The 16,033-nt window shown below is 37.8% G+C and overlaps 1 protein-coding gene across 1 annotated transcript in view; it reads left to right on the top strand.

Annotated features, from left to right (window-relative positions):
• LOC111142135 (synaptotagmin 1) overlaps positions 1–16,033 on the top strand; it is a 552,723-nt gene that overhangs the window by 325,749 nt on the left and 210,941 nt on the right. The window lies entirely within an intron of this gene.

Here is a 16,033-nt window from a genome sequence, read left to right as displayed (position 1 = left end):
GCCTGCTGGCTAAGGCATACCAAGAAACAATTCATCGCCCTATGTGTTGACGATGGAGACAAGTACATGGAACTGTGAAGAGATCAGGGGCCACTAGTCTTAATTATAATGTCTGGGTGCTCCTGCCAAACTTAAAGAACCCTAATTGAGAATTTAAATTATATGTGGGGCAGGGAGACAATCAGTGTAACCTACATTTATTTTCCTTTAGCAACAACTCAGAGAGGAAATGTGTCCCTTTAACCTGTGGGAAGGCTATTTTCCCTTCCAGAGGTGGGGGCAGGGGAGATTTAGATCAGAACTAATTGTTCTGTGATTAATATTTTCCCTCCCATTGCTCCGTACAGCCAGGATGACATGCATTGTATACACCACAGGAGGTAAGAGAGTCAATCAATTAGGGGAACAATTAGTTCCAGTTTCTAGAATTTATTGGAGGTTGTAGATGAAATTGCCTGAAAATATTAAGAACAGTAGGATCAGTGATAAAACCTAAAGAAATAAATTTATATTCAAGTTTTTGAGGCAGATGCTTAGCTGACACTGCTCTTCTGCAGATCCGTGACGTTAATGCAGTAATAATTATAGTTTGGCAGCAATTAATAAATAGACTGTCAAAACCAGTCAAGTTGTGTTCATGGTTTTGGAAAGCTGCTGATTTTAGCTTTGACATGATGTGGCTGAAGTGTTCTTGAAAAGCTCAAAATTGTTAATTAGAGGATGCAGTTCTGTAACTCCCCTTCTACGGGTCTAAGGTTTGAGATTGTTGGAAACAAACATTCAGTTGCAACCTGGTGTCTTCTTCGGGGTCCATGTTTAGTTGACAATTTGTATTTAGAAAAATGTAATGTGTAGCAATATTCTAAGATTCAGGAGGCTGATAAACCTACAACCAAGAATACATGAAGTCAACTTGAAGAGATAGAATTTGATGGAATCCTCAGGCCCCATAGAATTCTAGACTGTTTTTGTTCCAATATCATACTGTAAAAATCAGGGTAGGGATAGAAATCATACTGGACTAATAGCCTAGTTCTAAGTGAACTCAAAGTCCTAGCTCATGCAGAAATTCAGGAAGTCTAAACCTGCCAACTGACTAAGGCTCCTCTGCTCCAGGGAATAAGCAAGCAGAAAGAAAGGAAGAAAATGGTCAAGAAGATTTCATTTAAACAGTGAAAAAAGCAAGATGGCCAAGAACATTAATATAAATTCTATTATTTTTTCTTTAATATTTATTTATTTTTAGAGAGAGTGTATGTGATGCACATACTCTGTGTGCAGAGAGAGGGCCAAAAAGAGAGGGAGAGACAGCTTCAGCAGCTCCCCACTGTGAACGGAGCCTACAACGGGGCTCCATCCCAGGACTCTGAGATCATGACCTGAGCCAAATCAAGAGCCTGATGCTCAACCGACTGAACCACCCAGGCGCCCTTAATTCTCTTTCAAAGCAAGAGATAAAAAGAAATTTAAAGCCATAATTTTACCAAGTTTTAAGCTTGGAGATTAGTCTCTCCTGACTTAATAATTATCAAAGATACCACAGCCCAGAATGTGAATCCCTGATCAGTTGCACACATCTGCTAGTTTGCCCAGACGTCAGCAAAGGAACAAAAAAAAATGCTGATGTTAGTTAACGTGTGTATGCATAATATTTAAAACCCAAACACATTCTGAGAGTGATGCTCTAGAATTACTCCAATGCAATCCCTTAGAGAAAATTTATATTTTTTAAAAGGTAGCACTGTGCTTTGATGTATAATTTCCTGCCTAAAAAAGATACAAATAAAACAGCCAAGAAATAAGGCAAACAAACACCACCACCACCACCCCAAAGAAGGTAAAAATAACAGAAAATTCTAAACTTCTAGACCAAAGAAAGAATTCATCTCTTTCTACACCTTTAAGTAAAAATCTTATAGAAATTTGTTATAAAATTCCACTTTGTAATTTAATTCTAAGACTTAACCGTAAGGAAAAGCAAATTGATATTCTCAGCTCCTTGTCTGTGGTGTTTAGTACTTATATCAACTTTCGTGCTCTAATTAATTTTACTAATTCCTTTAGTTAATGAATAAGTAAATCAAGACCAGGGGGGAATCCATCAATTTTAAGACCAGTGGTAGAAAATTGTTAATTCAGAAGTGACCCACAGCTACCAAAGTGTTCTCGTCAGCATTACTTTGCTATCCCATTAATATTTTATTTTCTGTTTTATTGTTCTTCATAGAGCGCAATGTTTTACAGTTATTTTATTTCCAAGCCATCTAAAAGGCATTGATCTGGCAGTAGCCAAATCTTTGAATATAAATTGATTTTATGCAATACACAGAAAACAAGTATTTTATTGATATAAATGGTTTCTTTATTTGTAAAATTACACTAAAAATTATTTTTAAGCAGCATGATCCCTCTCTGGACCATATTAGAATTTCATGCCTAAATCAAGTTGAACATTAATCTTATAGGAGTTTTCTGTCTTATGCAATAGCACAAATGTCTATGGTGAGAAGTGTCAAGGGAGTAAAGACGTAGATAAAAGCCTTGAGAAAGAAGATATAAGTGTGAAAGATGACAGAACGGCCACATGGGGAGAACTTGTTACCGCTTTTTGCTTTTTTAGGTCTATTCATTAAAGACAATACTCAAAGATTTAAGTCTCTTTATTTTCAAAATGGTGGTTACTAGCCTAAGACTCAGTCTAAATTACATATGCAGCACAGTCCATGTACAAACATCATGGAGACTGGCCACTGTGAGAAAGGGGAAGGCTCCATGAGTTTTGGGAACCACAAACCTTGTACACGGACATTCTGAAATCAGCCGGCATTCCGATATCTAGTCCCAGGCATCCCTCACTGAGAAAGTATTTCTAGTCACTAACCAGCCTGGCCAAGAGAGGAGTCTTAAGTACAGCAGAGACTCCCACTGTGTGTGCTGCCTCGGTCCTTCGACCCCTCCTCAGTGCCGTGCCATTCCTCCCTCATCTGGAACGCCATGTTCTCCCTCAGAACTGTGTTCAGTCTTTGATGATGGACTTCTATGAAGGGCTGTCTTCATCAGCTGATTTCTGAGACTTTTCTTCTCTCCAACACCCTCTGCAAAATGCTGGCTTGCTTCCTCACTTGTTATCATGAATAACAGCAGGATTTTGCATGATCCCCTTTTCAACACTGAATGCTCTGTATCCGTTTTCTCCCTACCAGCTGCCTTCTGGCTCTTCACTTGTCAGCATTTTGTGATAAAAAAGATTCAGGAACAATGCTTGCCCAATATCGTGTAGGTTTTATATTCACTCTGGGTTGGAAGCAGGCCTCCATATTTTACCATTGAAATGCTCTATCAACTCCCCAATTACCGATTCTCCCTCAAATTGAACTTAATGTGTTCTAACATGCAAAACTTGGAATTGCATTCCATTAGGTATGCTGTTATTATTTTCATCTTTGCAGCTTTAAACTTTTTTTTATTTAAATTCAAGTTAGTTAACATATAGTGTATTACTAGTTTGAGGGATAGAGTTCAGTGATTCATCAGTCATATTACACCGTGTGTCCTCCTTACTGTCCATCACCCAGTTACCCCATCCCCCCACCCCGCCCCCCTCCAGCAACCTTTGGTTTGTTTCCCTACAGTTAAGAGTCTCTTATGGTTTCCCTCCCTCTCTGTTTTTATCTCATTTTTCCTTCCCTTCCCTTACGTTCATCTGGTTTTTTTTCTTAAATTCCACATATGAAGGAAATCATATATTTTTCTCTGACTGAGGCTTTAAACTTTCTAGTAAAGCTATATTTTGCCTGTTCTTTCTACTTGTAGCCTGGAAAATTCTCTGATATTAACCTGCCATTCTAAAAACTCATATATTTCAGTTTGACTTTATAACTTTGCTCCATTTATTTTAGTGGTGCTTTGCCAGCATCCCTACTGCTTTTTTGTCGTCATTGTTGTTTTTAAGGCACAAAGCTTTCACACATCTTTTGTTTTCAGAGATTTTTTTTTCCCATTGATTTTGTCTTTGATTACAAAAGCCCCCAAGTGATTTCTATGAACGAAATATTCAGTAAACAAGCAGAATTTTATTAAGTCCTATCTCCTATTTTTATTCTATATTTCACCTTCTGTGATACAGAGTGACTCTAGGATGATTAAAATTAACACTCATATTTTATTCATGCCATCAGTACACTTTTATCTTAGCAAAAGTGTTAGTTTATATGTAATATAATATCCAGTTATGAATCTGTAACAGTGTGCCCTCATTCTGAATTGTCTGCTTAGCCAGGTGGATATTGTTCGAGATTCTACATGTTGACATTAACCATTTTAAGGAAAAGCAGTGGTATATTAACAGCACAGAATCAAAACAAAAACAAAACAACAACAACAAAAAACCACTTGACTAAATACAAACCTATTTTCCCCCAACAAAATCACCGTAGTTTATAACCAGACTGATAAAACAAACTTGAGATTCTAATCATCAGTGATCTTGACCTACACAATAGGGAATGTTGCAAATCTGGCCTTATCTGTTGTTCTGCAGTGAGCTAGAGATGATTTCTACTTCATGCTAATAAGTCATGATAATATGGCATTTTGAGATTAAAAGTCATCTAACACCTTTCAAGGAGGGCACATGCGGGACAAGTACTTAAGATCACTTTTCAGTTTTCTTTTAGTGTGTCATAATATGTTTTGATCAATAAGTGTGGAAAAAGGGCCCCAAAACATGAGAGAATTGCCTATAGAATGGCTTTATTTTGAAGAAATTATAGTGTCTATAATTACTGAATATAAAATGAAAAGGCAATTTAGCTCCATATATTGCTGTCAGGAAGATAGCATGCCTGCTTATGAGGTAAATGAGGAAGTATTTACAGATCATGCTTCTCAATGCAAACCATTACACGGAACTCTTTGTCTGAAGCTCTGAGATGCAAACTGTAGATATTCATCAGTCTTATTACTGAGCCACTCAGATGGAAATGGTTAAATCCAACTATTGGCCAAAATGAAAGTTTACAGAAATTGACAGATAATGATTTTTATCAAAGTCATTTTTTTCACAATGATGCTTAAATGTGAGATGGTGACTTGATAGTATTTGTTAAGAAATCTGTTCTTCAGCTCACTTTTTTTTTAAAGATCTTATTTATTTGACAGAGAGAGATCAGAAGAAGACAGAGCAGCAGGCAGAGAGAGAGGGGGAAGCAGGGTCCCCACTGAGCAGAGAGCCTGATGCGGGGCTCGATCCCAGGACCCTGAGATCATGACCTGAGCCGAAGGCAGATGCTTAACCCACTGAGCTACCCAGGTGCCCCTCACTTTCTTAAAGTGGTATCATCTGAGTTTGCCAAGAGGAAAGAAAAGACATGAAACTTCATAGATACAGGTCTAACTCTATCAAACCTTGACTTGATGATGAGATGGAAAATAAGCTATTGCTTATTGCAAAGGAGGAGAAGAAGCAGCAGCAAAAGAAGAAGAACCCACTGGGAAACACTTGGAGACCATGCTACATAATGAACATAATAGGCTATCTCCCTTTCAAATATTCTTTCCAAACCTTGGACTCCCCTGATTTACTTCTTAGTTGCTCTCAAGTGGATCAAGATGTAGCTGTTCACTGTCTCCTCTCTCACACATTGATTAATGATGGGTGCATTAGAGAAGGTAGAACATTTAGTCTGAATATGCAAAATTAGAATCTTACCTAAACCTTTCAAATCTTCAAAATTAGATGCAATCAATCACAAAAACCATTTTTTTTTGTATTTCAAATCAATTTAATTCAGTTTTATCTATCAAGCACCATAGGATGTAGGGCAATGATCTTTATCTTAATTCATAGGATGTGGGGAAGATACAGTCCTTTTCTAAATAGAAGATACTGTAATGTGTAACTCTTAGACTTATCCATAGCCAAAAACTATGGATCAAAGGCACACACAGGTAAAGGGTATTAACAAGAAGTCAAGTTGACAAAGTATAGTTTTTTAAAAAAAAAATCAGCCTATAGAAAAAGTAAATTTTATTTGTGTAATTGTGGGAAATTACATTACAAAGTATTTGTAGATACTAACTTAGGGCTGCAATCAACAGCAAGCCCAACACGAGATGCATTAAAGGATAAGGAAAATGTATTATCTCCCACTGCAAGAAGTTCCAAGGTATGATGCTTATAGCCGTAGTTAATACGGCAGCTCAACAACATCATGAGAGTCAGGGTCACAGTCAACATCCAGCAGCAGCATCTGTAAAGCATCAGGCTTCTTTGCTAGATTCTCTCATGATCACAACATGACTACAAGCTCTTCCGAGTCCCACACACAAACCCAGACACCACCGGCAGAAGAGAGACCGGTTTCTGTGTATCCATTTTTTAGAGTTAGAAAAACTTCCTCAGAAGTCACCCAACAGATTTCCTCTCCATCACGACAGGCCTGAACTGGATCACCTGCCCTTCCTTGCCTAAGCCAACCACAGACAAAAACAATGATATGACCATGAATGATACATATACAGAGAGAGAGAGACACAAATGAAGTTTATCCATGAGTGGACGATAAGGAAATAGTTGCCTGAAAAATATAGGGCTTATCTTTTTTTTTTTTTTTAAAGATTTTATTTATTTATTTGACAGAGAGAGATCACAAGTAGACAGAGAGGCAGGCAGAGAGAGAGAGAGAGAGGGAAGCAGGCTCCCTGCTGAGTAGAGAGCCCGACGCGGGACTCGATCCCAGGACCCTGAGATCATGACCTGAGCCGAAGGCAGCGGCTTAACCCACTGAGCCACCCAGGCGCCCCTATAGGGCTTATCTTAAATCAGAAAGAGCGAAGAGCTATTAGGTAAGCAGTTGACATGAGACTTTATAATTATTTTGTAAATTGTGGGTATTATCCATTGAGGTCTCATGCCCCCAAATTAATTAGTTGGCACACAATAGAAGATAGCACTTAGGAAGAAGAATGACCAAATCGCCACTTTCTATATTTCTTATCTGATATACATATACACCTACAGATCTATATCTAGCATATAAACTAAGTCTTCAGACCGCACTACATTCAGATATGTTAAATCTCAATGGTTTTCTGTCTGGTATCGTCTCTCAGTAGCCTCCTATAATTATTTCTACTACAATATATAACACATTGGATTCTAACCATCTGTATGCATTCCCAAGCATACAGATGGTGAATGAACTACTTGAAATTTATCCAAAGCACCTAGTATCATGTCAGACACATTGTAGGCACCCAATTTATTCATTCACTCAACATCTCTCCATTCATTTATTAGTGAGGCAGAATTCCACGGATCCTGGAGCTAGCCTGTTTCACTCTAAATCTTTGCTCCAACACTTACTAACTGTGCAACGTTTGGCATGTTTTCATCTATAATGGAGAGATAATAATATTGCCTGACTCACAGGGTTTATTTTATGAACATTAAATGAGCTTATATGCTTAAAGCTCTTATAAAAATGTCTGGCTGATCGTATGGGCTTAGAAAGGTTACTATTTTTATTTATTAATACACTATCTCTAACTGTAGACTGCAGAATTTTTCATCATCTTTGCCACAATCTGAACTGTGCCTGGATCGATTTTAAGCTTTGCCTCACTGTGTGACAAAACAATGACAGTTTGAACACAGTTTGATAAAACAGGGCTTTGAGTTGCAAGCTTAGATTTTCTCTCAAGTGCCTGCCGCTCAGAAACAGCGAGAGCTCAGAGCTGAGTTTCAGCAAAGCAATGGAGAATGGGATTCCAAATTATCTATCTGCAGCTTCTATAGAAAACATTTTGAGAGCCAACTGGCTTGATCCGGCTAAGCTGTTTCTCTTCCATCGCTGCCAAAAGCATCTAGTTTCATCTTACTATGCCGAAGTTAAAGAGAGGTCATTTCAATTAATACCATACACAATGAGCATTGTCACTGAAAACTATGTTAAATTGATCCATGCAAGATCAATTTCATCTCTAGGTTTTCATGTCTACCATTTCTAGCAAAGAAATTTTTTTTTTTTTATTTGACAGACAGAGATCACAAGTAGTCAGAGAGGCAGGCAGAGAGAGAGAGGAGGAAGCAGGCTCCCTGCGGAGCAGAGAGCCCGATGCGGGGCTCGATCCCAGGACCCTGAGATCATGACCTGAGCCGAAGGCAGAGGCTTTAACCCACTGAGCCACCCAGGCGCCCCTCTAGCAAAGAAATTTTAAAAGAGATTTTGACCCTTACCATACAATTTTTTTAAAACGCTGTGAAATACATTTGAAATCTTTGCAATGCACTTCGAAGTCTATTTTGTTAGCTTTTCTTCATTACGACTCTGCCATTCTTTTTTTGTTGTTTTTTTTTCTTTTTTTCATTTATGCATTTGACAGAGGGAGTACAAGGAAGGGGAGCGGGAGAAGCAGGCTTCCCGCTGAGCAGGGAGCCTGATGCAAGTTTCTATCCCAGGGTCCTGGGATCATGACCGGATCCGAAGGCAGATGCTTAACCGACTGAGCCACGAGGTTGCCCCAGCTCTGCCATTCTTAATAAAATCTTAGGAGACCCTTTCAAGCCATCAAAGTTCTCCATTAACTGGTGCTTTTAAAATAAATGGCAGCTTTTTAAACTTTTAAAAAATAAATTATTAGTAGAGAAATGGGTACACAATAAATTAGAAAAACAATCTTTAGTTTCTGAGTTCACTAAATGCTTTTTAAAACTGCTCTCATATCCCAATTTTCAAGATTTATTTCCCTATTGTAGGTGGGAGGTTTTTTTTTTTTTTTTTTTAAGAACCCTAGATTTTCTGTATCATTTTATAGTAATTTAGTACGTGGGCTTTGAATTGGATGTGATTTACTTGTTTCCATTCTCTTATTCTCTATATTATAGGTCTGAAGGGGGAAATATTGTAGTACTAAATATAGTTCCCATTTGGTTCATGGATTTATTTTTATTTTAGCTGGTTCTTCTGAAATTTATATAGCTTTCAATTGCTAAATATAATTGTGGTGACTGATCTTCTGGGAATGAGAAACTCTTAAAAATTTTATCAAATTCATTGCTTTATAACACACTATTTGTAAACAATACTAAGGCTTTCTCTTCTGTAGGAAATCTATATTTTATGTATTGTAAGAAACCATTAATTACAAGAAGCACCATTACTTTATACATGAAAAAAATGTACAAATTCAACTATGTCAAAATAGTTTATCACTGTACTTACTGAAAAATCATTCACTTTGATTTTATTTTGTGTCACTTTTATACATACAAATGAGGAAATTAAAAGCAAAATAGGTTGCTTAAGTTCTAAAATTTCTAAACCTGTTCTCAATTCAGAGTTAATGGGGCCCATCTCTTTTTACACACCATTTACCTTTGTGCCACCATCAGTGTCAGATAAAGCCTTTCTTTAAATATTGCTCCACTAATGCTTCCAAAATCTTTCCAGACACTTGACTCTCATTCTGCCGGTTTAACTGTGTAGGCTTCCAGTGGAAAGCTTTCAGACCACAACCCGTATGCAGATTCCTTCCTCAAATGGCCTTTCAAGGATTTGTTGACTGGAACATCAATGGCAGTAATAAGCAGATTGAGAAGGCCCTGGGCCTGGCCAGATAGGAAGATGCCACAGAATAGAAGGCAAATCCCCATTTCTGAGGTGCAAAAATGTGGAAAAGTGCATTTAATTGAATGTTCCAAACCCTCAATTCTCAGTTGGCCTCCACAGCCTTTGTCTAGGCCTACAGATGACCGCATATCATCAGTTCTACCAGTCTTCACACGCACTTAGTTATGAATACAGGGAGACTTGGTCACAGAACCACCGCCGCCGGCTTATCAATTTAAATAGCCCAAAAAACTACCTAGCCTAGTGAACCTAAAGGGTAGGTTTTATTTCTCATTATGCTTTCTCGATTACAAGGGGCGGCTACCCCAATTACTATCGTATTCATTTTTATAGTGTACTACAAACCGGGCGTAAGGAAGCAGAAAAACAGGAGGAACAGCATTGCACTGTGGTCCCAGGGCTTGGAAGCCTGTCTTTACCACTTAATTCTGTGACAAGGAGCATGTTTCCTCTCTCTGCCTCAGTTTCTTCCGAGTACCGCTTAGCGTCAGTCCCTGAGGGAGAGAATCTTAAAATAGTGCCTTTGGCCTCAGGCCCACATCTAAGTGAGCTGTCCTTGAGTGAGACACTCGTCCTTCCTGAAATCCACTGTAACTCTGTTGCAACAGGGTGCCCATGCCATCTACCTAGACTCTCGCCCGTTATTAGAGCCTGTGAGCAGGACAATTTCCCTGGAAAGGAGCTACAAGCGGGTAAGCACTAGGCTTCATGTCTCGAGTACATCTCTCACCCACTATCTGCGGGACCCAGGGTTAGACCACCAGTCTCTCTCCAGAGAAAACAAAGTTTAAAATAGAAAATAATGATTTTGAACAAGCTGGGCCAACCTGGAAATAAACCTTGGTAGTGATGACAGTTTTTGACATAGGACATTATTTTTTTAAACACTCGAAACTAGAGTGAGATGGGAGGATAACTGAATTCTCATACCCAGTATCCTTCTGCCTTTAAGGAAGATGGATCTTGAGGAACTGCATTTGCTTGTCTCCGGGAGACAAGAATGGAAGGAGTTGAACACTGAAAAATTTAAAAAACTAAATTGTATTTTTTTTTAAAGATTTTATTTATTTATTTGACAGATAGAGATCACAAGTAGGCAGAGAGGCAGGCAGAGAGAGAAAGGAGGAAGCAGGCTCCCCGCTGAGCAGAGAGCCCCACGTGGGGCTCGATCCCAGGACCCTGATTCCATGACCTGAGCTGAAGGCAGAGGCCTTAACCCACTGAGCCACCCAGGCACCCCTAAATTGTATTTTAAAAGATAAGAAATAAATCACGGAACACTACCTCAAAAACTAACGGTGTACTGTATGGTGACTAACATAACAGAACAATTTTTAAAATCAAAAATAAATAAATAGATAAATAAAAGATAAAAATATAAAAATTTAAAAATAAAAGAAACAGTTCACATTAAAAATATGAAAAGTAGAACTTGATAAGTCCAAATTTTCCAACCTCTAGTACGAATAGCTAGCCATTTAAAGAGTCTGATCTCTGGTTTTTAATACAAATGTTTGCCTTTTAAGTTATCCTACTCTTTGAAGCACCTCACATCTATCCTTTGGATCCAAATTCCCTAATTCCTGGTCCTACTTGTTACTTCTTATTCTCGCTTTTCCATCTGCCTCCTGGCAATCCGAGTCATGTTTCCAGTTGTTTCACTATGTCAAGAAGGTAACTGTGAGTTGCAATTTACCACTATTGGCATCAAGAGATACGATCAAGGGCATACTGAGTTTCTGTAACGGCGGGAAAGAGAACCGGGAGAAACTCATGGGCTGTCTCGAGGGTGAGAACTGGTGTCTTACTCTCCTTTTCTCTGCCTCCACATAAGGCACAGGGCTCAGCAGACACTCAACATACATCGAACGCCCAGTACCTGATAAATGAAACCTACAGTAAGTTCTGTTCTCCCCTTTGAAGGGAAAAAAGTAAGAAAAGCAAAGACAAGGAGAGCAGAGAATTTTGATCCAAGAGAAGAAGAGAGAGAGAAAATAGAGAAAGAAGGAGAACCAAGACGGCTGTAGGTGGCCGAGACAGTTTACAAGAAGGCGGAGAAAAGACCTATAGCCCTTTGTATAGAGCCAGGAACTAGAGATTGTGGTGTTGCTTTCTTGGGTATGTACTTACTCCAAACCCATTAGGTTGTATACATTAAATACGTACAGCTCTCTCTGTAGGTCAGTCCCGCCTCTACCTCAATAAAGGGGCAAGTTAATGAACAAGTAGATTCCTAGGAGATGCAGCCGGTGAACGTTCACTCTTTCCTTCCTGCTCATGCTCTTCCACAGACACCTTCGGTATACACATCTACACGCCTTTCTGGTGTTTGTAGTGTGGTATTTTAAGGTTGGGGTGGGATGCAGCTTCTATTCTCAAAGTACAGCTAAGCAGACCCACTTATAGTCAAGGTGCAAAATGTTTACAACAGATACTGCCTGAGAACCACACTCTTCAGCAAAATTCGCTCTGTGCCTCTTAGAAGGCTTTTGTGACTAAATGGGTAAAACTTGGAGGTAACTAGATCTATTTCAGAAAAAAAGAAGAAAAAGATCCAAGAGCATGTACTTTTTATGGTTTCTGAAGGTAGGTGGCCTGTTGTGCTCCAGCTGCTTCAAGGTTGGAAAACCACCTTTCATCTCTCACCCTTTTACTGGGACTATCGCTGGAGTCAGCTGTCATTGCCGTAAGAGGGACCAGGTTTCCTCTTCCTTCAAGAGACAGTATCTATTCAAACTAGAGACAATATATACCTTAATCCTGACATTCAAACGTCTGCACATTTGTGGAAGATTTTGATAATGCTGCTAGACTTCACTTAGTGCCTACAGATCCCTGGGCTTGGAAAAATTTAAATGAAGTGATGACAGTGGTTTGGGCTTTTTTTTCCCCAAAAAAATCTTCCAGAGTGGGTGCCACGGGTTGAATTCCCTGTGAAGCTGCTCTGAGTCCAATGTAGCTTACTGGGGAAATGCTATCCTGGTGAAGGAGTGGAGAAAGCATGTTTGGACAGAGGGAGTTGCTAAAGTGAGGTGCCTTCTCAGAGGCTTTAACTGATCCTATAGGCCCTTCAGAGATTACACTGAGGCAGAGGCCAGGCCCTTACACCAGTATCCACCAGTCATTGGATGTAGGTTGTCCGTGGGGAAGTGGGTTTAACCTTGGGCATGACAGTTCCCTCCCAGACAAGGGCAATTATTTAGGTGAGAACACTCAGCTCTGAGCTGCCCTTAGGCAGCACTCTCTGAAACCATGGGCCCCCTTTCTGAAAGGAAGGAGAGATGCACATGGCATCCTCTTATGGTTTCTACTTACACCTACAGAAGGTCAAGGCAAATTCTAATGGGATAAAATCACTAACGTTCTGCCCTCCATCTCAAAAATATGTTCTAACATATTCCATGATATCTGCTGGACTCTTTATATAATTACTTTAATAGTTACTTTCAGTTCGGGGCATTTCTGCATTAGAATACTTTTTTAAGAAATATTTTCAGTGTCTATTGGACCTTTGATCTTTTTCTCTGGTTTACTCCTTTTTTTTTTTTTTTTTTTTTTTTTTTTCTGAGAGGTGGGGGCAGGTGAGGAGGGAAGAGGGAGACACAATCTCAAGCAGGCTCTATGCCCAGCATGGAGCCCAATGCGGGGCTTGATCTCACAACCCTGAGATTATGACCTGAACCAAAATCAAGAGTCGGATGCTTAACTGACCAAGCCACCCAGGCACCCCCCTCCTGTTTACTTTTCAATTTTGCATGCTGTCATTATAAAATACAATACTTAAGTAGAAATGAAAATGCTGCTTTCTCCTGAAACCATTACGTTTATGCAGAATGACAGACTAGCTCACTATATAATCTGAGAAATCTATATCAATTTATGGACTTAGAGACAGACATAATTAAAGTCCTACTAGAAGAATATAAGGGACAAAGGGAAGTTGTCATGGCAACCAAAATCCTGATTTTCCTCATTTTATACCACAAAACTATTAACCTCTATGATACCTTAATATTTTTTCTACACTGTATTTTAACCGGTGGCCATTTTGTACACTGTATTTGCTAAATGTGTAACTAAATCATTACTTCCTACAATTTAGCTTTTTACACTATATTTTAAAGTATGTTTTTGAAAATCTGACACTAGGAAATTAAACTCTTTCTGCAAGATCATTTTTCTTAAGAGCAAACAGTGCTAAAGGTTTTTTCTTTGTATAATTTAAAATATCTAAACATACAGGAAAAAAAGTGAATATTCTACCACAAGTTTAACATTTTAAATGTTTCTTTCCAACCTCTTTTATACAGGAGTTTTTATTTAGAAAAATTGGACATACTTTATTTAATGTTTCATACTTTGTTTTTTTCATCTAACACTCTAATGTATTTCTAGGTTTGCAAATATTTACTGTTAAGATAATTTTAATAACTTCATTTAATGGATTACCATTATTTAAAATGTCTGTTAGTTTCTGCTCTTCTGACAAATAAATTATAATAAACATCTGTAAACTGTTTAATCACTTCAGATTAATTCTTTCTTGTGAATTCCTAGAAAAAAGAATGAGCTTTTCTATAGCTTCTTGTATGTTCTATTACTTTGGCCACCATAAAGTATTTTCTACTCTATGGTCTTTCCCAACTGCTCACTTTTCTGAACCCTTCCCTTCGCATTTACAAATGAATATATATTAGTTCATTGTTATTTTAACTTTCAGGCTTTGGCTATTTGTAAAATTGTAAAATTAAACACATTTTATCTGTCAGGAGGATGTATATTTCTTTGAGAATTGCTTGCTCATTTCATTCGTACTGAACTTTCTCCTACAGGGGAATTTTTCTATTCAATATCATTTCTTTTGACATACCTCAAGAGGTCAAATTCCACTTTAAACAATTCAATGACTACACCTCTAAAATTAAGCAATCTGTTTCCCATTGGCAAGAAGACTTGTGTTTTCCATTTACTGGTAAATCAATTCAAAAGAAAATCGTATCTTTCCAATACTGATTTAATTGTTTAATAATACACCAGTATTATTATGAGAGAAGACTGGTGGAAAGAACCTTGCATTAGGCTAAATCTTTGTTGGACAAATCACTTAACCTCTCCGCAACCCAGTTTATCCTGTAAAATAAGACCAAGTTGCCTTTCAAGGTTGTGATGAGAACTGAGAGTATTATGCCAAGGACAGTATTTTGGCACACAGTGGGTTAGTAAACTAGTGGCATCTTCAGTTTTCATTAGCCCCATTAATTTTTATTGGATCTTCCCAAGTCCTTTCTATAGTGGTTTTCCAAACTGCGGATCTCAACCATTAGAGGATGGTGAAACCAGCGTATACAATTTGGGGGTAAAACTAGAATTTTTAGTGAAAAAAGTTAAGTATATCAGAATATTTCATACATAATGAAGACAAGCATTTTTTTCTATCAAGTTTTTGTTCCATTTAGAACATCTAGGTGGTGAGAGTCTGTATGCTGGTGCACCATGTAAAATGTAGTTCTTATTATGGGTTATAGTCAAAAACTCCTTTGAAAACCACAATTTTATTGGATACTTGTCTCGCAGTGTGTGAGTCCCTAACACTATAGCAGCTAAGACATCCATGTTCAAATCCCAACTCTACTAATTACTACTGTCTGACTTTGAACCAAATCATAACCTCTGTTATGTTTTAGTCTCCTCACCGTTAAATGGGTGATAATTATAACTCTCATGGGAGTGTCATGGGAACTCTATGTTTTCATATATCTAAACCACTTAGTGGGTATCAATAACTTTTGGCTGTTATTTTATCAAGACTTGGGTAGACCATAAATTTTTTCTGAATAAGCAATCAATGTTATATAAAAGAATATAAGGTTATCGCATTAGGCAGAACCAAATAATTAGATAGCTTTTCCATCTACAAAATGATGGAAAATAAGAAATCAGCATCTTATTTCCACAAATATAAATTCAAGGGCCATGTCACTGTTCTTAGTTTTGCTATTTACAAACAGCATCATCTCTCAAAATATGAAGGACAAAGAAGATAATATTAAGTAAACTATTAGTCTTTCTTTGTCAGTATATTAGATCCTTAATTGCCCATTATATTTTTGTCTTTTATGAAAGACTTTAATTTCACGTGGTATACATTAAGTAAAAGGAGCACTGTCTCTAGAATCTTTCCTTGATTTAAAAATATCAGAAATGATACAGATAATACTATCATGGACCAGTAAGAGCTAAAAGTTTATAGCTTTTATCTGTTTTGATAAAACACTTGTAAAGTATACCTTCTACTACAGAGGATTGTTTTTGGAAATTACAGAAACATTTGTTGCCTCTTTTAAAAAATGTACTGAGTAAACTTCAAATCCATCTTCTAGACGTTGAGGCTTCTAAATAGC

The sequence above is a fragment of the Enhydra lutris genome, unplaced genomic scaffold (genome assembly GCF_002288905.1).
Source record: "Enhydra lutris kenyoni isolate GAN:26980312 unplaced genomic scaffold, ASM228890v2 scaffoldscaffold7, whole genome shotgun sequence".
Classification (NCBI taxonomy): Eukaryota; Metazoa; Chordata; class Mammalia; order Carnivora; family Mustelidae; genus Enhydra; species Enhydra lutris.
The sequence above is the reverse complement of the archived record's forward strand: the minus strand, read 5'-3'. Positions and strand labels throughout refer to the sequence as shown.